The sequence below is a fragment of the Sus scrofa genome, chromosome 16 (assembly GCF_000003025.6).
Source record: "Sus scrofa isolate TJ Tabasco breed Duroc chromosome 16, Sscrofa11.1, whole genome shotgun sequence".
NCBI lineage: Eukaryota > Metazoa > Chordata > Mammalia > Artiodactyla > Suidae > Sus > Sus scrofa.
Window position 1 is genome coordinate 42,700,714 of NC_010458.4, and position 21,939 is coordinate 42,722,652.

Consider the following 21,939-nt stretch of genomic DNA (forward strand, 5'->3'; position numbering starts at 1 on the left):
TACTGTATTCAAAAATAATAACTAGTATTTAGAATAATTATAGCTCCTTGAATTCATGTTTCATATGTAGAGATTTTAGTTTGAAAAATGCAGAGTATGCCAGTCTGTCCCATTGCTAATTAAAAAGAGAAGAGTATTATTTTCTGATAGATAGCTTCATAAAGAGGATTGTAAATAATCTCAATACATCCAGTGGTACATAGTCATCAACCACATAAAGATGCCATGAAACTTGGATCGTATTCTAAAATGGAGTCTCTAAAAAAGTCGGTCTCTTTGACAGCTTTATGAATCTGAGACCAGCTTCCTTTGGTGATAATTGCTACATTTACCCTGGTGATGCCAGTAAACTGTGTCCTGACTTTAAGCAGAGTAAGGGAAGTATGCCCCATTTTTTTTGTTGTTGTTGTTGGTCTTACCTATGCTTGCTTACTTATTCACTCATTCATTTAACTGACAGGTGGCTAACACTGCTAACACTATGATGGATTAAACTGTCAAGGAGTGTGCAACTCAGCAAGGAAAACAGACAAGGAACAAGTAATTAAAGCATGATGAGTGTTCTAAAGAAGAACTGGAAAGGTCATTGGGGGAAAATAGTAGGTTAAGGAAGACCCACTCCCTTTTCTGCTGGGGGAAGAAGTATTTAAACTGAGACTTGGAGGATATGGCTCTATTCCTTAGAGGCTAGAGGCAAGGTTTCTAGGGATCCAGGGATAGCTGGATGAATGAGCCAGTGGAGTGGAGGATCTGAAAAGGTCTGGACTATTGCACTGTAGGGCAGACTGGGGCTGAGCACTGACAGCAACCTGGTCAGAAGAGCACTAGGAAGCCCCTGAAGACAGCGAGAGAGTAACGATTTGTTACGTCTTTTCAACAGAGATTCTGGCTTGCTGTGGAGGATGAAATGTTTCAGATTTTCAAGAAGTAAAGCCTTGGTCACTAGAACCATAATTTCTGGCCCACAGTTTTTGAGGGCACACATTTGCTTATGTTTGTAGAGTATATGGGAATGAAATACGTTCCTTTTCTCATATTTCTTCCTTGGTCTGTTAGATTCCATCCCATTTTTCCTTTTGAAACAGCTGCCAAGGTATCTTTTGTTTTCAGTCCACTTTAGTTCTCTCTCCTTCCTTTGTCCCTTCCCTTTAGGATTCTGAAGTTTTCAGAATAAATCCTAAGGATCAAGCTTATAACTGAGTGACATTGCCAGTAACTGAAATTAGAAGTTTTTCATGCATTGGTTAACAGAGAGGAGGTTTCTGGTTATAATACCTAAAAATCTATGCTACACATACTAGAACTTCTCTAGAAATATTTGATTGTATACTACATAAATGCATAGATGAGCTTGTAATAAAGCAAAAGAAAGCCCAGGAGAGCCTGGCAAGTAGACACATGACATAAAAGCTACTCTTGGTGTTAGGGTGAGATTACTAGGTTCACTAATATAGAGGCTTGAGTTTTAACACTCATACATGAAATCAAGACCTTGGGTGCCCATGAGGCAGGGAGTTGGGAACTGAGACCTCCAAATAAGTCAACACTTCAGAAAGGTGGCATTTTCAGTAGAACACTAGATTAAAAGAAATATGATCCACTGACATACAGATTATAAAGAAGTCTATATTGGCTTAGTCTTTGAGTAAGTGGAAGGTGGAGAAAAGTCTCCTCTGAAAATTCTGTTAATTCAGTTTTTTTAAAAAAATTTATTATGAAAAGCTTTAAACATACAAAAAAATAAGAGGAATGATATAATGAATCATGTATCCATCAGCCAGCCTCAGTAGTTATAATTATTCCATTCTTGTTTCTTTTCTCCACATTATATAATTTGTTTTTACATTATATAATTTTCTTATTAATACTCAAAATCTCAATATTTATCTCTAGCCTAAAGACCTTTAAAAATAATAAGTTTTATATATTATGCCCAACAAAATTAACAGTTCTTTCATCCAGTACCTAGTTCATGTCTAATTTTCTCCATCTGTCTCAAAAATATATTTTCTAGGATTGATTTGTTTGAATCAAAATTCAGACCAGGTCTATGTATTTTACTTGATGGATGTCTTAAAGTCATAAACTTCTCCTTTTAAAATTAATTTATTTGTTGAAAAAAGGCATAGAATTTCTCACAGTCTGTATTTGGCTAGTTGTATCTTCATGGAGTCATTTAATATTTTCCTTTATTCATATAGTAAATAAACTGGTTCTTAGATTTAGACGTTGACTCAATTCAGGTTATTATTTTTTTTTAAGTATGTTTTAGAGATGGTGCTGAGTACTTCCAGTTGCATTGCATGTGTAGGCACAAGATATTTGGTTGTTGTTAGGACCAGAATTGTGTCCCCCCAGTTTTGATTATTGAAAAGCTAATTCCTGGTATGTGCCTCACATTGTGACTGTATTTGGAGATAGGGCCTTTAAAGAGGTGATTAAGTTGGAATGAGGTTCTTTGGGTGGAGGTGTCCTTACACATATAGGCAATATGGGCTTAGAGATGCCAGGATATGTGCTTGCAGAAGAAAGGTCATGTGAGGACACATGAGAAGGCTGCCATCTAAAACCCAAGGAGTGGAGGCTTCGGAAGAAACTGGCTCTGATGGCTCTTTGATCTTAGACTTCTGGTCTCCAGAACTGTGAAAAAAATTAATTTCTATTGTTAAGGCCACCAAGTTGGTGCTGTTTTGTATTGGTGGCCCTAGCAAATCCGTGTAGTTGTCTTGTTTGTAGTGATGTTAAGTTTGATCTTTGAATTCAGGTGGTAACAGCCATATACATAAATTATAAAATGTTCCATTGTCCTTTTTTTTTCCTGATGTTTTTAGTATCTGTTGATTCCCACCCCCCCCCAACCATTACAGGTTTAAATGGTGGTTATATTAATCATCCTGCATTTATTAGCATGATACCTCTAAACTAAAGAATTTTTCCTGACCAGGTGTTTGGTTACCCCGAAATAGTCTGTGGATTCTTTTCCTTTATTTATTCACTTTCAGATTCTGACATCCTCCAAATCACCCGAGAACCCTTAACTCCAGATTTTAGTACTTGAATTTATACTAACAAGGTGAGTGAAGGAACTCAAACTGAGAAAATTAGCTAAAAGCTATCCCTGTGCTGGTGATGTTCCTCAAGCACCTGACGTATGCAATGTGAAACTCTTCTTGCTGGAAGGACAGGTCCTCAAACAAGGTCCCCAAGAAGTCCCATGGTAAAGTTGAGTTCATATTCCAAGATTACAAACTCAAGAGGAAATGAATGAGAGTTAATACACATAACTGAGAGGAAATTTAGGTCCCCCTAAAATTTAAGTGAGGCCAGGGCTCAGGATTTTTTGTTCTCTTCTCCAGCCATACTTAGAACCTTATAGATCTCATCTGTTTATTTTATTTTCTTTTTTTTTTTGGCTGCCTCCTGGCTGATGGAGTTCCCTGGCCAAGGATCATATCTGAGCTTCAGTTTGTGACCTACGCTGCAGCTGCAGCAGCACTGGATCTTTAACCCACTGAACTGGGTATGGGATCGAACCTGCTTCCCAATACTGCAGAGATGCTGCCGATCCTGTTGTACCACAGTGGGAACTCCTCATCCATTTTCGTAGTTTAGAGAAACCACCCACATCTAAAGTTTTTGCTCAAACACTCTTCAGAACTCAGTTTCTTGAATCCAGTTTATACTTAACAGTTCTATGTGAATATTGAATGGATATCTCAGAATTAATGTATCCAAAACCGAACTCCTGATCTGCTCTTTCTGTTCCACCTGCATCTGTCCCCAATTTATATCACCCCCAATCTGAGCCTAATCTTTTGGCTGATTATGGTAGCAACATTTTTTTTCGTTATAATGGAGTTTATCTGGTAGAAAATTTAAATTGGTAGTCTCATAACCATACTTCTGCTTTATACTCAATCTTATTTAAAACTAAATATAGCAAGCCATTTAAAATGTGCTACTTTATATAAAACAGATAAACAACAAGATCTTACAGTATAGTACAGGGAACTATATTCAGTATCTAGTAATAAACCATAATGGAAAAGAAAAAAAATTAATATATATTAACTGGCTTTTAAAAAGTGCTTTCTCCCATTTTTCTTTTCTAACTTTAAGTAATTATGAGTAAGACTTTAGTGGGGTGGGGACAGAATATTTGGGAAAGCACCTTTTGTATTAGGTGTTATTGATTCAACCAGAATCATATGAGACTAACTATATTTTAGTCTCTGAATTGGGCTTTTCCCCTATGTAGTGCAGTATAATGTAGTTAAAGATTTGGCTCATAGGTGAATTTAAGTGAAGAATGTGGTTATATGATCTGTTAGAATTTCCTTACAGTGCCCAAAGTGAGAAAATCAGTTACTTCTAATTCAAATCAGCAATATATACAGTCATGTAAAAAGCAAGAGTTCCCGTCGTGGCGCAGTGGTTAACGAACCCGACTAAGAACCATGAGGTTGCGGGTTCGGTCCCTGGCCTTGCTCAGTGGGTTAAAGGATCTGGCGTTGCCGTGAGCTGTGGTACAGGTTGCAGGTGTGGCTTGGATCCCACGTTGCTGTGGCTCTGGCATAGGCTGTTGGCTACAGCTCTGATTGGACCCCTAGCCTGGGAACCTCCATATGCTGCAGGAGCGGCCCAAGAAATGACAAAAAGACAAAAAAAAAAAAAAAAAAAAAAAAAGCATTGCATGGTATCGCAAAGGACTATGAAGATTTGAGATACTGCTTGTGCCCATTCTCTGTGAGCTTAGAACTTAGAGGAAGAAACAAATGTAAGCAAATACTAGTATAATATCTGGTGGTTCAGAGAGACATGAGTGTTAGAGGCTTAGGTAGCAGATGAGCTATTCAAAGGTAAAGACTGATGAGGAAAGACAGAAGCAAACAGTGAAAGTGTCAAAAGCTTTAAACTTTTTTATGGGAAAGATCATGGGATAAATAAACAAGCCCAAGTCTGTTAGCTTCCAGGTCAGTGCTTTATCTGCTCAGAGATATCTACTGCTTTTTTGTCTCCATTATCTAGCAATCTTTTGCAGTAACCTAGTATAGCTGCCTCTGAATCCAACAAAAAGCTCTCTGCTAACTACTCCTTTTGCCCAAAGAAAAAGAGAGTTTTGAGACCAGATCAGTATACTTATTTTTGTTACTTATTTCTCATCTGAATCCTATATGGATGATTGAACCTTAACCCATCAGACAGAATATAGCCATCTAATAAAAGCTTGGCAAGTTAGACAACTACTTATTATTAACTTTTCAGTTAAGACTATGCATCATATCATATTAGAATATTTCACTTAAGGTAAATATGTTTTAGGCCTTATTTTCTCTTCTAAGAAATCAGCATGAGAAGCACTTGGGGAAACAAGGCTCCACTTCACCTCAGGATCAGTCCTTTAGTTAGACGTTTTTCTCTGAGAACCTTGACAACTTTGCCTACTCTCTTTCACCCACCTGGCTTAGAACCCCTTACCATCTCATGCGCTTTCACAGTTTATACTTTATTATTATTATTATTACTATTTGTGTTCCCTGGTAAAATAGTAGATGCTCAGCAAATATTCATTGAATGGATGAATGTTTATAGCCTCAAAACACAACTTAAAATTAATTTAAAAAAAAAACCTGGTTTTATTTTCTTCTTGCTACTTTCTCTTCTCAGTTCAATCAGAAATATTGTTGACACTTTTATTTAACATGCATTTAAATGTATCCTAGTTCACTCAGAAATCTCAAAAAATGACTAAACCTATTTCTTGGAACAAAAATTTGTTGACTTATGGTGATTCCTAGGCTTTATGTATGGGAACAAATAGACACCATTTTGAAAGTGTATTTCAGCTTTCCTCACAACTCTATTAATTCTTTTTGTAATTTCTACCTTTTCTTATATTTTCTCACTAGGAAAGTAGTGTGTGAAAAATAAGTGAATATATGGGTCCTACATACTATTACTTTCATCCATCTTTAGAATGCATTCCTTCTTTTTCCAGAGTGGTAGTGGTTAAAAAAGGGCAAAATTCATCAAAGTTAAAAAAAAAAATCTACATTTCTTCAATGATTTTTTCAAATAATTCTAAAATGTGTCCCTTGAATTCAAAGACTGCAGTGATCACTCAAGACTGAGTGTCTGGGGTATGTTTGTGAGAAAAAGAAAAGAGAAATTTAAAAGAAAAAAGATGTGATATTCAGCTTTAATTGTAGTGTGTAGTTTAAGAAGCTGTTTGTTGAGGTCCCGCTGTATAGCACAGGGAACTATGTCTATAATCACTTGTGATGGAACATGATTAAAGATGAGAAAAAGTGTGCATAGATGTATGACTGGGTCACTTTGCTCTATAGTAAAAATTTACAAAACAATGTAAATCAACAATAATAAAAATAAAAAAATAATATAGGTACTAATAAAAAAGCAAATAATTGTCTCAAAAAAAAAAAAGCAGCTGTTTGAGAGTATAGAAGAACCTGGCAGCTACTACAGCATCAAATTTATATTACTTTTGCTCCTGCAGGTGGAATATGCATTGTGTTATATCTAAGAGTGCAGCAAACCTAGGGGAGGTAGAAGAGAAATAAAGGGAGGCCGGTGAGAGCTGTCTCGATAATGATAAGGTAGTTTGAACTATTGAATCATTTTTCATTATTTTTTAATATAATGATTTAAATTTTTTTCCATTATAGCTGGTTTACAGTGTTCTGTCAGTTTTCTACTGTACAACATGGTGACCCAGTTACACTTACATGTATAGATTCTTTTTTCTCACATTATCATGCTCCATCTCAAGTGACTAGACATAGTTCACAGGAGGAAGCTATGAATCATTTTTTTATCCACAAAAGTTGGCTCCAAGAAAAATGTTGCTGGATGTGAATATCAAAATATATGAAAAATCATATAAACAGTTGAAGTTGTTGAAGTTGACCTTTATCATGTTCAAATCTTTTACTGAAGAAAATTGAGATGTCTTTCTGCAATTCTGATAGATACAGTTGTAGAGTTGATAAATTGGAGCCTGAAATTGATTTTAGTCACCGAAGCTACCAAGTCTAGAATTATAGAATTGACAGTTTAGAAAATCATCTGATCTGCCATTTATTTGTTTTATTTTGATACCCTTCACAAATGTTTAAAGCTCATATGAGAGGGATCCTGAATTACAAGCCAGCTTTCACTAAATAAAATATGTTCAAAAATATAATGGAAAAAAATCATTATATAAAAAATATTTATTGAACCACATAAGGCCTATAAATTCCACAGAAATGTAGTAATACCTGTAAAACTTTTAATTTGCCTAATGTAAGATTAATTTTGTGGTCCTTATTTGTTCTTATGTAGTTGATAAATGCAGTGACTGCTGCTTTGAAAACCCAGTCATTTATATTTTTGCGGTTTTTTTCACGAACCATTAACTCAGAGTTATTAATGCTTCTCTTCTGTGACCTGCTTAGAGTTGAGCATGTTTTATACCAGTTCTTCTGTGTTTACAGCATATTCAGATAAAAAAGATTCAGCATAGCAGGGGAAACTGACATGGTATCAGTTTTACAAAATAATATCTATGGAGCTTATTCCCAGCAGAGTTATTACATGTGATGTTCTGTTTTTATGAATAATCACTGGCTCCAAACCCCACTTTTGCAAAACAGCTGTGGATTACTTTTGGAGTTACTGTGTCTTACATAACAATGAGTTTTCTTTTACACTTAAGAACACACTGTTTCTTTATACTACAAAGAAAATACTGCTTCTTATTTCATGGAGACATAATCTATCAAGCACTTTCAGTATACAACCTTTAGGTGACTAATTATGCCGCATTCTAATGGCTACAAGTACAACATGGTGCTTTTAAGCACCCAGGAGGCATGGGCAACATTTCTCAATCAGCAATAGAATATTCCTATTTTGCAAGGGATTTTCTTTCTGGTTTTAGTAGTTATTTCCTCCCAAATCCTGCCAAACATCAGTACGTTTTTCCCTAACCTTATCTATACAAGAAAGACATATGAATATAAAAGAAATACTCAAATTTCCTCAAATAGTTCTGATTTTTTATTATCATTGCAACAGAGTAGTACTGACAGTCTACCTTATTTATTTTTTCTCCATAGTACCATTCCTTTATGAGAGAGCATGTCTAGTTCAGTTGTACATTAAAGAGGAATCCCGTCTCATCAGCATTAAATGTGCTCCCATTAGCATAGTTATCCACAGACCTCCTACTTTCAAGCTAGTCTTCACCAGACATAAGAGATATAGATGCTTCAACATTGAAGTGAAGTAACATGGAGTTGATAGTTGAGATTGACAGCAGCCCATATCCATAGTGCATTTTCATTAGCTTGTTCTTAAAAAAAGACTGAAATTTAGAAAAATTATTTCCCCTGAGATGGTGTAAACTGGCCCATTCTGTTTAGTGATTTATTTTTTAATTTGGTATGCATGACTCCTTCAGTACTTTTGCCGGTTTTACCTCCCTTGGCTTTTTGTCTTTATCCTATTTAAATTTTAAAGAAATATACAGATAATTTATAAGGGGACTCCAAATACTTTGGCCATTTCACCTTTTGATTTCTCTTTCTTGTTCACTGGCATGATTTTTACCTTTTTAGAAATTATGAACTCAATATTTTTCTTTTTTATGACAGGACTTTTATTCCATGACTTTTATAAAAGGGAATTCATACAATAAAACATGGGCCTTTTAATAATGTCAAAATTGAGATGACTGGCTTGGGTTCTAGGTACTGTTAGGAACTGAACTGGCTGTAAATATGCTTTATTCTTTAAGAAAAGAGAAAAATAATCCTGAAGGTAATTCAGGATCGGCAGGACTGCCACTGCTTCCATATCAGGGCACATAGGCTCTGAGGATAAAATTTCTCCTCCTGAATTTCAAAGTAGGATCACCTCCTCAGTTTCTGCAGGCCATGCTATCCCTGCCCCTGGCCTCAGAGGCAAGGCTGCCTCCTATGGCCAAGGGTGTGAGGCCACCTGTGCCAGTGGGAAGACAAAGCCACCACCTTAGTGGGCCCCAGTAGGCAAAACATTGAACCAAAGAGAATTATTGTTGAGCCTTAACATCTAATGTAATTTGCCTTGGTAGGTTTTGTACTTGTTTGGGACCTGTCACTACTTTCTTTTTTTCCCCTGGTTTCTCCCTTTTATAACAGGAATGTATGTACTATGTGTCTGACCATTTTATTTTGAAAGTACATAATTTTTATGTTTTTACGGGTTTACAGATTTATACCTATAGAGGAATTTTGCCTTAGGATGAATCATACCTCTCTTCTCATACTTGATTTAGATGGTCCTTTGGACTTTGAGTAGATTCTGGGGTGGATTAAGACTTTAGAGACTGTTTGGATAGAATGAATGTATTTTGTGTGTTAGAAGGACATAAATTTAGGGGGCCAGAGGGAGCAATGTTATAGTCTGAATTGTCTCCCCCCAAAATCTTTATATTGAAGCCCTTACCCTCAGTATGATGTTATTAGGGGCTTTGAGGAGGTAATTAAGGTTAAATGAGTTCATATGGGTCAGGCCCTAATCTAGTAGGACTGTTGTCCTTTTAAGAAGAGTAAGAGACACCAGAAGTGCACATGCACAGAGGAAGGGCTTGTGAGGACACAGCAAGAAGGTGGCAGTCTCAAGCTAAGAAGAGAGCCCTCACTGGAACTCAAAATTTCTGTCATCCTGATCTTGGATTTCTAGCCTTCAGAACTGTGATAAAACAAGTTCCTGTTGTTTAAGCTACCCGGTATTTGGTATTCTTTTATGGCAGCCCAAATAAACTAATACAGATGTCATACTGACAGGGTAGAAGATATTTTTACATTTAGAAAGCCAATGCTGATGTCAGATTTCAAAGGAAAAACTATTTAGAATTTTAAATAACCAAGACAAAAGTATTCTTTTCCTTTTTTGTTAATGAACACATTATTTTGGATAGAAAATGCTATTATATATCAAAATAACTACTTTTTAATTAGCACAGTTTATTTTTAGAGCAGTATTGACTTTACAGAAATATTGAGCAGAAAGTATAAAGCTCCCATATACTCCCTCTTCCTGTCTACATTTTCTCCTATTATTAACCTCTTGTGTTAATGTGATACATCAATATTCAATCATGAATTGTAACAAGTGTATTATTTTAAACTAAAGTCCATGATTTACATTAGGGTTTACTCTGTGTATAGTTCTGTAGGTTTTAACAAATATATTATGTCATGTACCCACCACTATATTATAAAATATATTTTCACTGCTCTAAAATTCTCTTATGTTCTATGTATGTTCCCTCTTTCTGTCCAAATATTAGTTAGTGCTGTAAAACACTAACTTAAAATTGTCTTCCTTTACTATTATGATAGAAAAGCTGGAATAGTTCACAATCAAAATTCTACGCATGAAGTACAAAAATAAAAAACTGCTTTCCCTAAGTGAGAGGTCTTTACATTGGATTTTTGTATCTTGACCCATTTCTTATTATGTAGGATTTGGATTCCAAAAGTTTTCTTTAGCATCTAACCATTTCTTAGCTTGAAAGGGGCTGGGATCATTTATCCATATATAAACTGGCCTTTGACATATGTCACTTATAATGCGAGAGCAACGGGGACATGTTCCTACATCTTCTCTATTCTCAGATTTTTCCATGGCGATGGATAAGTAATCTCCCTATAGGCAGAAGTAGGAAAATAGATGTCTGATTTCTTCTATTGAATTCTTTGACTTGTATCTTTTATAAAACACTGATGGTGTAACCAGAACCAGATGGTAAAAACTGTTACTGTAGACACTGCTCCATATTGAGAATTCTTTATATACTGCTCTCAGACAGTGGCCAGCATGGGGTTATATTGATCACATAAGATGCATCTAGAGAAATAAACAGGTTAAAAGTGTATAGCTTGATGAATTTTCACAAGATGAGCACATCTATATAATGAGTACCCAGACTAAGAAACTAATAGTTCATTAGAAATTAGTACATTGCTAGCACCATAGAAGCTGAGTACTATTTTGGCTTATTCTTTTAATTTAGTATTGTATCCCCACAAGTTTGTTTGAGGAGCATGACATATCCTTTAAATGGAGATGACAATGTGGGAAAATATTTTCTATGATTTCATTCTTACCATGTAAACTAGTGATAAATGTTCATATTTGGGGGGTGGATCATTAGTAATTGCTTATTAGTAATATTGAAAGTATTGACTGTAGGTCTACAAGTTGAATTTGAACATTTTAAACCAAACACTTATAATAATTTTAAACCAAATAATATGACAATATATAAAAGTTTTATCTGCCAAGTAAATGAAAGTGCTGTACTTCAAGTGAAAATCAACAGAATGAGCAGTGTGGTAAAGGAACAAAGAAATGCCACATGCAAAAGATGTGTGCATATGACTATGTTAAGTGTTTTTTATCCATGCATGTTTTCTCATCACTCTCAGGAGACAAACTTGCTAACCTATGTGATTTATATTGTTCTAAGAAGATGAAAACATCTGCAGGCCCTAAAAGAAAAATGGTGTTATGTATTATAACAGGAGCTTCTTTTTCGCTTATTAAATCTTTCTAGTCCTTATACTTTTATTCTATTGTGTTCTGGTATAGAATTGAATAATATGAAAAATAGTGATCATCCTTAGCTCCTTGTCTTCTTCATTTTCATAGAATGCTTTTAAAGTTTTACCATCAGGTATTAAAATTGCTAAGGTTTTCAGTAAACCCTATATTTATCAGGTTAATGAAATTTCTGTTTCTAGGATACTGAGTAGTCCTGTCTTTTAATCATGAGTAAATGTTGAACTTTACCAAAAGTTTTATTTTGCATCATTTGAGGTGCTCATGTGCTTTTTCTTTTAAACTTATAGTTTTTGTGTGTTTGTTTTGCTTTTTTAGGGCTGTACCTGCAGCATATGGAAATTCTCAGGCTGGGGTCGAAGCAGAGCTGCAGCTGCATACGCCACAGGCACAGCAACGCGGGATCTGAGCCTCCTATGCATATCCTTATGGATACTAGTTGGGTTCATAGTCAGCTGAGCCACAATGGGAACTCCTGAATCATAGTTTGTTGAATATATTGAATACTTTTTTATTTTTGAATAATTCTTGAATTTCTAAAAATAATTTTATATAACTAAAATGTATTACTCTTTTTAATCACTGATGGAGTCTATGGACTAATCTTTTTATTTATGATTTTAATCTGTGTTCATAAATAGAGTGGTATATAACTCTACTCTCTGTTTTTGTATCTCCTTGTCTCATTAATACTTCAAGGTTATGTTGTATTTGCAGAACTTATCTTCATTTTAAGTTTTATGGCCCCCATAATTAAATATAAGTTATGCATATTAAACATTTCTTAAAGAATTTGTAAAATTCTCCAATAAGATAATTTTTGGCTGGACCTCCTACTCCCTATTTTTAAGAGTTTTGGAGAAGATGCTTTAGGTCTATTTCAATTTTTAAAGTTTATTTTTGTTTTATCGTATTTTCTAATTTTTGATAAATTTTAATAATTCATAGTTTTGTCCACTTCCTCTCAAGTGGAAACACATGAATCCAAAGGTGAGCAAACCTTGGTTACTTAGGAATGTAGAATTTGACCTATGCCAAATGCTGATATTTTACCATAAAAAGTGATAAATAGCAAAAGGTAGATGAAGCAATGAAACTTCTTTATGAAGGTTAGATTTCCAGTAGTTGGCCTTATAGAAAATATCAACCAAATTTTTTTTCCACCATCATATTTTTATTGTTAGTTCCCCAATATGATTTTTTTTTCTACTGTACAGCATGGTGACCCAGTTACACATAGATGTATACATTCTTTTTTCTCCCATTATAATGCTCTATCATAAGTAACTAGACATAGTTCTCAGTGCTTCACAGAAAGATCTCATTGCTAATCCATTCCAAAAGCAATAGTTTGCATCCATTAACCCCAAACTCTCAATCCATCCCACTCCCTCCCCCTCCCCCCAGGCAACCACAAGTCTATTTTCCAAGTCCATGATTTTCTTTTCTGTTGAAAGGTCCCTTTGTGCTGTATATTAGATACTAGATATAAGTGATATCATATGGTATTTGTCTTTCTCTTTCTGACTTCACTGAGTATGAGAGTCTCTAGTTCCATTCATGTTGCTGCAAATAGCATTATTTATTTCTTTTTTATGGCGGATTAGTAGTCCATTGTGTATATATACCACATCTTCCTAAGCCAGTCATCTGTTGATGGACATTTGGGTTATTTCCATGTCTTGGCTATTGTGAATAGAGCTGCAATGAAAATGCAGGTGCATGTGTCTTTTTTAAGTAGAGTCTTGTCTGGATATATGCCCAAGAGTTGGGTTGCTATGTCATATGGTAGTTCTATGTATAGTTTTATATGGTACCTTCATACTGTTTTCCATAGTGGTTGTACCAGTTTACATTCCCACCAACAGTGCAGGAGGGTTCTCTTTTCTCCACACCCCCTGCAGCACTTGTTATTTGTGGACGTATGAATGATGGCCATTCTGACTGGTGTGAGGTGGTATCTCATGGTAGTTTTGATTTGTGTCTCTCTAATAATCAGGGATCTTGACCATTTCTTCATGTGCTTGTTGGCCATCTGTGTATCTTCTTTGGAGAAATGTCTATTCAGGTCCTTTGCCCATTTTTCAATTGGGTTGTTGGCTCTTTTGCTGTTGAGTTATATAAGTTGTATATTTTAGAGATTAAGCCCTTGTCAGTTGCATCATTTGAAATTATTTTCTCCCATTCTTTAAGTTTCTTTTTGTTTTCCTCCGCTGTGCAAAAGCTTGTCAGTTTCATTCAAAGCCTTTTATGACAAACCCACAGCAAATACAATACTCAATGGAGAAAAGCTGAAAGTCTGCCCACTAAAATCTGGAACAAGACAGGGATGCCACTCTCACCACTGTATTGGAAGTCCTAGCCACAGCAGTCAGACAAACAAAAAAAATAAAAGGCATCCAAATAGGAGGAGAAGAGGTAAAACTGTCACTGTATGCAGATGGCATGATACTATATATAGAAAACCCTAAGGACTCAACCTCAAAACTACTTGAAGTGATCAACAAATTCAGCGAAGTAGCAGGATATAAGATTAACATTCAGAACTCAGTCGCATTTCTGTATACTACCAATGAAATTTTAGAAAAAGAATACAAAAATACAATACCTTTTAAAATCGCATCCCCAAAAATCAAATACCTGGGCATACACCTGACCAAAGAGGTGAAAGACCTATATGCTGAGAACTCTAAAACATTAATCAAGGAAACTAAAGAAGATGTAAAGAAATGGAATGATACTCCATGCTCCTGGGTTGGAAAATTAATATTGTAAAAATGGCCATACTACCCAAAGCAATCTACAGATTCAATGCAATCCCTATCAAATTAGCCATGACATTGTTCACAGAACTAGAACAAACAACCCAAAAATTTATATGAACCACAAAAGACCCAGAATTGCCAAAGCAATTCTGAGGAACAAAAACCAAGCAGGAGGCATAACTCTCTCAGACTTCAGGCAATATTACAAAGCCAAAGTCATCAAGACAGTGTGGTACTGGTGTCAAAACAGACATACATACCAATGGAACAGAATAGAAAACCGAGAAATAACCCCAGACAGCTTTGGTCAATTAATCTTTGACAAAGGAGGCCAGAACATAAAATGGGAAAAAGACAGTATATTCAGCAAGAATTGCTGGGAAACCTGGACAGCTACATGCAAATCAGTGAAGCTAGAACAGGCCCTCACACCATGCACAAAGATAAACTCAAAATGACTGAAAGACCTCAATATAAGACCAGACACATCAAACTCCTGGAAGAGAATATAGGCAAAACACTCTCTGGACATCAACCTTACAAATGTTTTCTCAGTTCAGCCTCCCATATTTGTTTGGTTTTTTGGTAATGATTTTTATTTTTTCCATTATAGCTGGTTTACAGTGTTCTGTCAATTTTCTGCTGTACAGCAAGGTGACTCAGTTATACATACATGTATACATTCTTTTTTCTTACATTATCGTACTCTATCGTAAGTGACCAGACATAGTTCCCAGTGCTATACAGGAGAATCTCATTACTTATCCATTCCAAAGGCAGTAGTTTGCATCTATTAACCCCCAATTCCCAATCTATCCCTTATAAATTTGTTTCTCCATAGAGACTTCTCTATCCTTCTTAAATTTAAAGGATATTGATGGAAGGTAAGAATTTATAGGCAGCATTTTTGAGACAGATGCTTTGCTTGAAGTAGCAGTTCTCAAAATGTGGTCTACACCTCCTGATGTCTCTAAGATCTTTCAGAGGGTCAAGTTACAGTATGTTCTTGGTATCCTAAGATGTCATTTGCCTTTTTTACTCTGTTAACATTTTCATTAATCTGGAAAAGAAATAGTGAGTAAAACTTTTGGTCCCTTACCAAAATGAATCAAAGCAGTGGTGACAATTGGTACTAGTAGTCATTTTATTCTTTAGTGCCATACACATGCAGTAAACAAACAAAAACAAAGACCTGTTTACTGAAGCAGTACATATTATTGATTTTATTAAATCTTTGCTCTTTAATACCTGTATTTTAATATTCAGTGTGAAAAAGAATGGGAAGAATGCATAAAGCACTTCTGTAGTACACTGAAGGCTGACAGTAGGTTGTCTAGAAGAAAAGCCCTTGTTCAGTTGTTTTAGTTGCGATCTGAACTGTCCACCTTAGCACACCATTTTTACAGGAATGATTGACAAACTGTGGTATTTAGACATGAATATTTGGCAGTATTTGTTTCACGTGATAAAGTTTTAGTTTTAAAGAACACTTAGCACTTTGACAAACTTGTACCACTGCTATGAGCCTGGCTACTATTGCCCAATAATTAAATAATTTTTTTGCTGAGGTTGGTGACAATGTTAACAAATGTGATTTTTTTGTCATTCTGTAATGAAATATGTCAGTATTTGGGAGATGTGCATCTTAGCCAAAAATTTTCTAAATGCCCAGTGGATTGAGGAAATACTGGGAAAATGACAGGAATATCAGGCTAGATAGTGAAGTATAGCAAGAGGAAATCCATGAGCAAGCAGTATAACAGCTAGCTTGGTCTAAAAAAACAAGGTTAGGCAAGAGACAAGAAGGTTACCATCACAAAGACTGACATAGGTGGGAAGGATTAGGACTTAAGGAGAGAACACCATTTTAGAAAATTGCATGGATCTGACCTGATGAGAACGGAGTAAGAGATAAGGAACAGTATTTGGAGGAAAAGCAAAAGACTATTATACCTGAATTTCTTAGACCTTATAGTCATGTGAACTGTAGTCATATGAACGGTAATATCAGGATTTTATAGTTTGTAATTTGCATCTGTTGACTCAGAACCCAGCAATCTCTGTGGAGTCCTTCTAAGTATTTCTGACCATTGTGAGACATCCATATGTGTTCAGTAGAAATTTCATTTACTCTTTCTCATGATCGCTTTGTCTCTGTTTCTCTCTGTTTGCATCAATAGTTCTCTAGTTGCTACCTTGAGTTCCTTAGGTGTTAAAGCCATGTGGTGTGTGCTGCTCAGAATTGTTGATGCACCAACAAAAAAACAGAATTTTTAGTTGTTTACTTATACAGCTCCCTCTTTTCTAGAATCCATACTAGTGTATAGTGAGCTGAAGTTAGGGATGGATTTGACTAACTCCAGTTGTTAGGAGCCAAGAACTAGGCTGTATTCAAATCAGTTCAAAGACTACAATTTTGTTAATAGCTTCATTACTATTTTTGACCTCTTCTTTCAGCATAAATTCTTTGGGAGAAACCACCTCAAGCTGTCCTATCATTATACCACTGTTGGGTAACTGCTATTCTTCTTTCAAGTTCAAATGTGTAGGAACACAGTTTTATCTCTTCACTTGGGTTGCTCATATCCCTTGCTAAAGGATTCTAGTTGGTTTGCCTCACTAGTTGAGCAGACTTTCATGATACTTGGTATTTGAAAAGGAATTTTTGTATGCTGAGCACTCTGTCACATCTTGTCAATTTCAGTGAACACTTGTTGATTTTATTTTTAGTGCCAGATATGATATTTGGTTATAAAAATACAGGTTTGAATAGAGTATGGTGCTTTTTAGGATCCTATCATTAAATCAATGATACACATCCACATATAAGTGTCATACAACCCGACTTGTGCTACTTGGGAAGTACGTGCAAAGTTCCATGGGAGCACAGAAGAGGGAGAAATTGTAGTTTTATGGGAAACATCTGTAAAAGAAAAATTTGAGCTCAGCCCTAAAGGATTAAAAGTATTTTTTAAAGTTGGAGGAAAAGGAAATCACATTACAGTGAGAGAGAATAGCAAACTTGAAAGTGGAAAAGCAGAAAAAAAAGTTGTCTTTAGGGACCTCCACAAAGATCTGCATAGTACTGGTGTGAAGTATTCATGGAGAGGATGCCAAGAATTGAGAGCTAGTTTGGAGTCAAGTTTTAAAGGGGTAAAGAGCCTTTTTGTTTTTTACAGAAGAAAGACTAAATGATCTTTTAACTCTTTTAGTAAAAAAATACTGTAAAATTGTTGTCATATCAAGCGACAGTTAAAAATTATGCAGCCAAAAGTAGAGGTAAAAGATAGAGGGGATTATGCAGGTATGTCAGGACAGTTAATTGGTAAAAAAATTATGACTTTTTAAAGTTTTGTATTTAATATATGTAGTCAAACTTTTTGACTTTTTAGTTTGAAATAGTCATAGATTCAGCTGTGAATTTTGAATTTTAGATTCACAGAGATGTCCTATATACCCTTCAAACTATCTACTTTATGCAGATTTTTCCAGTTACATGCCCTCGTGTGTGTGTATTTACTTGTATGGAATTTTATCACATGTGTAGAGTTGAGTGAACAATACCACAATCAGATACAGAACAGTTCCATCACAAGGATCCCTTGTGCTACCTAAAGGGACCTTTTTGTTTTTTGACATCTTAAGCTTAGACTGTATTTTTTTTTAATTGAAGTATAGTTTATTAAACAATATTATATTAGCTTTGGGTGTACAACATAGTGACTCAGTATTTTTTACAGATTATATACTCTATTTAAAGTTAGTACCAAATAATGGCTGTATTTCTCTATGCTGTACAATATATCCTTGTTGCTTATCTGTTTTATACATAGAAGATTCTGTGTCTTAATGTCCTGCTCGTATCTTGCCCTTCTCTTCTTCCCTCTCCTCACGGGTACCCACTAGTTTGATCTATATATCTATGAGTCTGTTTCTGTTTTGTTGTACAAATTTGTTTTATTTATTAGATATCACATATAAGTGATAGCATAGAGTATTTATTTGTCGTTCTCTGTCTTTTTCCACTAAGTTTAATATTATTGAGGTCTATCCATTTTGTGGCAAATGGAGCTTACACTGTATTCTCTCTCTCAAAGTGTGATCTTCAGATCACCTGTAACGGAATCACCTAGCCTGCCTGTTAAATATGCAGAGTCCTACCCTAGAAACATGGAATTAGAATCCCTGGGACTGTGGCCCTGTGTCCTACATTTAAATAAACTCCCCAAATGCTTTTTATACCATACCTATGAGGACATGAGTTTGAGCTGAAATCTAAATGATGAGAAGGGAGTGAATTAGGCAAAGACCTGGGGTGAGGAGATCTAGACAAGTGCTTCCAATAGGAATGTAATACATCAGATGTGCAGTTAAAAAAAATTCTAGTGGTACATTCAAAAAGTAAAAAGAAATACGTGGAATTAATTTTTACAATAAATTTATTTTTAACTCAATATATTAAAATTTTAATTTCAATGTGAAATAAATATAAACACTATTAAGATGTTTGACATTCATTCTGTCTTACAGAATATTCAAAACTCAGTGCATATTTTACACCCACTGTGCATCTCAGTTCAAATTAGGCACATTTTGAGTGCTGGATAATTCACTTAACAAGTGGCTAATATACAGGGTAGATAGAGTGAACAGCCAGTACAAAGGCCCTAAAAAAAGACTGATGCAGAGATAACATCTGACATTCAGAAGATGAAAATATTAGTCTAGAGTTTTGGAATAAGATTAAACTAGATGTATGATTTTATTTTGTCTTTTTAAAATTCAGTGAATTTTATTTTATTTTATTTTATTTTATTTATTTTATTTTATTTTATTTTATTTTATTTTATTTTATTTTATTTTATTTTATTTTATTTTATTTTATTTTATTTTTGTCTTTTTAGGGCCGCACCTGCAGCATATGGAGGTTCCTAGACTAGGGGTTGAATCGGAGCTGTAGCCACTGGCCTATACCACAGCCACAGCAATGCCAGATAAGAGCCATGTCTGTGACCTACACCATAGCTCATGCCAACGCCAGATCCTTAACCCACTGAACAAGGCCACATATCGAACCTGCGACCTCATGGATACTAGTTGGGTTCACTAACCACTGAGACACAGAGGGAACTCCCTCAATGAATTTTATTGTTATACAGCCATCATCACAAGCTAATTTTACAACATTTCTATCCCAAACCCCCAGCCCATCCCTTCCTCCACTCCAACCTGTGTCCTTTGGTAACCACACATTTTTGAAAGTATGTGTCAATTTCTATTCTGTAAATAAATTCATTGTATCCTTTTTTAGATTCCACGTATAAGTGATAGCATATGATTGTGTCTTACTGTCTAACTTCAGTTAGCATGGTATTTTATAGGTCCGTCCATGTTGCTGCAAATGCCATTATTTTATTCCTTTGTATGGCTAATATTCCATTGTGTATATATACCATATATTCTTTATCCACTTCTCTGTCAATAGACATTTAGATTGCTTCCATTTTTGGCATTGTCTACAGCACTGCAAAGAACATTGGAGTACATGTATCTTTTTGAGTCATTGTTTTCTCTGGATAGATGCCTAATAGAGTGGGATTGCTGAATCATGTGGTAATCCTATTTTTAGTTTATTGAGGACTCTTTATACTGTTTTCCATAGTGGTTGCACCAGTTTATATTCCCACCAACAGTGTAAAGGGGTTCCTTTTTCTCCACACACTCTACAGCATTTGTTGTTTGTAGACTTTTTGATGATGGCCATTCTGGCTGGTGTAAGGTGGTACCTCATAGTAGTTTTTATTTGCATTTCTCTAATAATTAGTGATGTTGAAAATCTTTTCATGTGTTTTTCGGCTGTATGTATGTCTTCAGTGAATTGTCTGTTTAGATCTTCTGCCCTTTTTTTGATGGGGTTGTGGGTTTTTTTTGTATTGAGCTTCAGGGGTGTTATTTGTTTTGGAGATTAACCCCTTGTCATTTGCTTCATTTACAAATAGTTTATCCCATTCTGTGGGTTTTTAGATGTATAAATTTAAAAATCATTGCCATCAAAGAGTTGTCACACAGAGTGTAATTCTCAGAGATTTTCAGTGAAAACTTGAGTCATCAGTAGAGCTTTTTCTAACTACGTGCTTTCAGTCTAAGAGGGCGTGGAACAACCTTGAGGGAGGGAAGAATTGGGGAGATGTGTATAAATCTCAGGGAAAGAACATATGCAGATATGGAATTTCTCATGATTGTTTCTGATATTATCCCTCCCTGCAATACCCATTCCTGCTTGAGAACCATTGGTAGTTAAAAGGGAGATGAGGATAGAAGATGCTGAGGAGATTCTTGAGAGGTGAAAGGAGTGCTAATGAAGCTAAGTAAAGGATAGGGTCTCAACAATGAAGAAAGCAGGGGTGGAGCTCAGGACATTTGCAAGTTAAGATATTATTGATGATCTTTCAAGTTTAAATAGTCATCAGCTGGGCTAAGATGGGTTCTGAAGATATTAGTGGAGCTAGAACTGCTGCCTAGCACCTGAAGGTTAGAATGGAGTTAGAATGGCTTGCAAGAGGGGCATGCTGTGCCTTTCCAGGCAGAGTGCCTTAAATGCTTCCTTTAAATTTGGCTAAGATCCATCTATGTTTCCTTGCTTATAGTCTTTTCAGCTGTTACATTTTAGTTAATTGTGTGTTAACACAGCCTGACCTCACCCTGACCACACTATGGAATCACCTGGGGAATTTCTTTTAATAAGAATTACCCATTTCTAACCCTCTCCCACAACATTTTTGTCCTTTTGCCTTTTCTAGGGCTGCACCTGTGGCATATGGAGGTTCCCAGGCTAGGGGTCTAATCAGAGCTGTAGCTGCCAAGCCTATGCCAGAGCCACAGCAACTGGGATCTGAGCCATGTCTGCAACCTACACCACAGCTCACTGCAATGCCGGATCTTTAACCCACTGAGCAATGCCAGGGATTGAACCTCCAACGTCGTGGTTCCTAGTCGGATTTGTTAACCCCTGAGCCACGACGGGAACTCCTAGGTATTATGATTTTTTAAAACTCCCCAAGTGATTCTAATGAGCTAGGGTAGAAAACTATTGATCTATAGCATAGTTAGCACCTCTGTGACAGAAAATTAAGTTTTACTCATCCCCCAGAGTTTGACTTGTTGTGTGGCATATGGTTAGCTCTCAGTAAATGTCTGTTGAATAAATGAAAAATAAAAGAACTAACAATTGAAGAAATGTGACCAGGGAGCTAGGCAGGCCCTTGTGAATAGCTTATAAATTAACATTTGCTTTCATTATGAGTATTTACCAGGCAAGTTATTAAATACACTGCACCTATTTTGGAATCCTTATTAGTATGAAAAGGTTTTCCTATGTTGGTCTAAATCACAGTATTGACATAATATCTGAAGTATAAAAATAGGCTAAAAAATTAGTAGAGTTATTATCTCTTTTTGTTTGACTACAAGTACTGCAAGATGTACTATAGTTAACTATTCTACTGAGTACAATATACAAGAGAAATTATTGTATTTAGGATAAAAGATTGTTGTCATCAATTTG

At 35.5% G+C, this 21,939-nt stretch overlaps 1 protein-coding gene across 4 annotated transcripts in view; it reads left to right on the forward strand.

Annotated features, from left to right (window-relative positions):
* Window positions 1-21,939, forward strand: part of RNF180 (ring finger protein 180) — a 265,704-nt gene that overhangs the window by 14,489 nt on the left and 229,276 nt on the right. Inside the window, exon 1 of one of the 4 annotated variants that reach the window (XM_021077091.1) lies at window positions 6,429-6,617. The exons of the other annotated variants lie outside the window; for them this stretch is intronic. The gene's annotated coding sequence lies outside the window, so the exon portion shown is untranslated. Of the gene's footprint in view, window positions 1-6,428; window positions 6,618-21,939 lie in introns of those variants that run through there. 4 annotated transcript variants of the gene reach the window in all.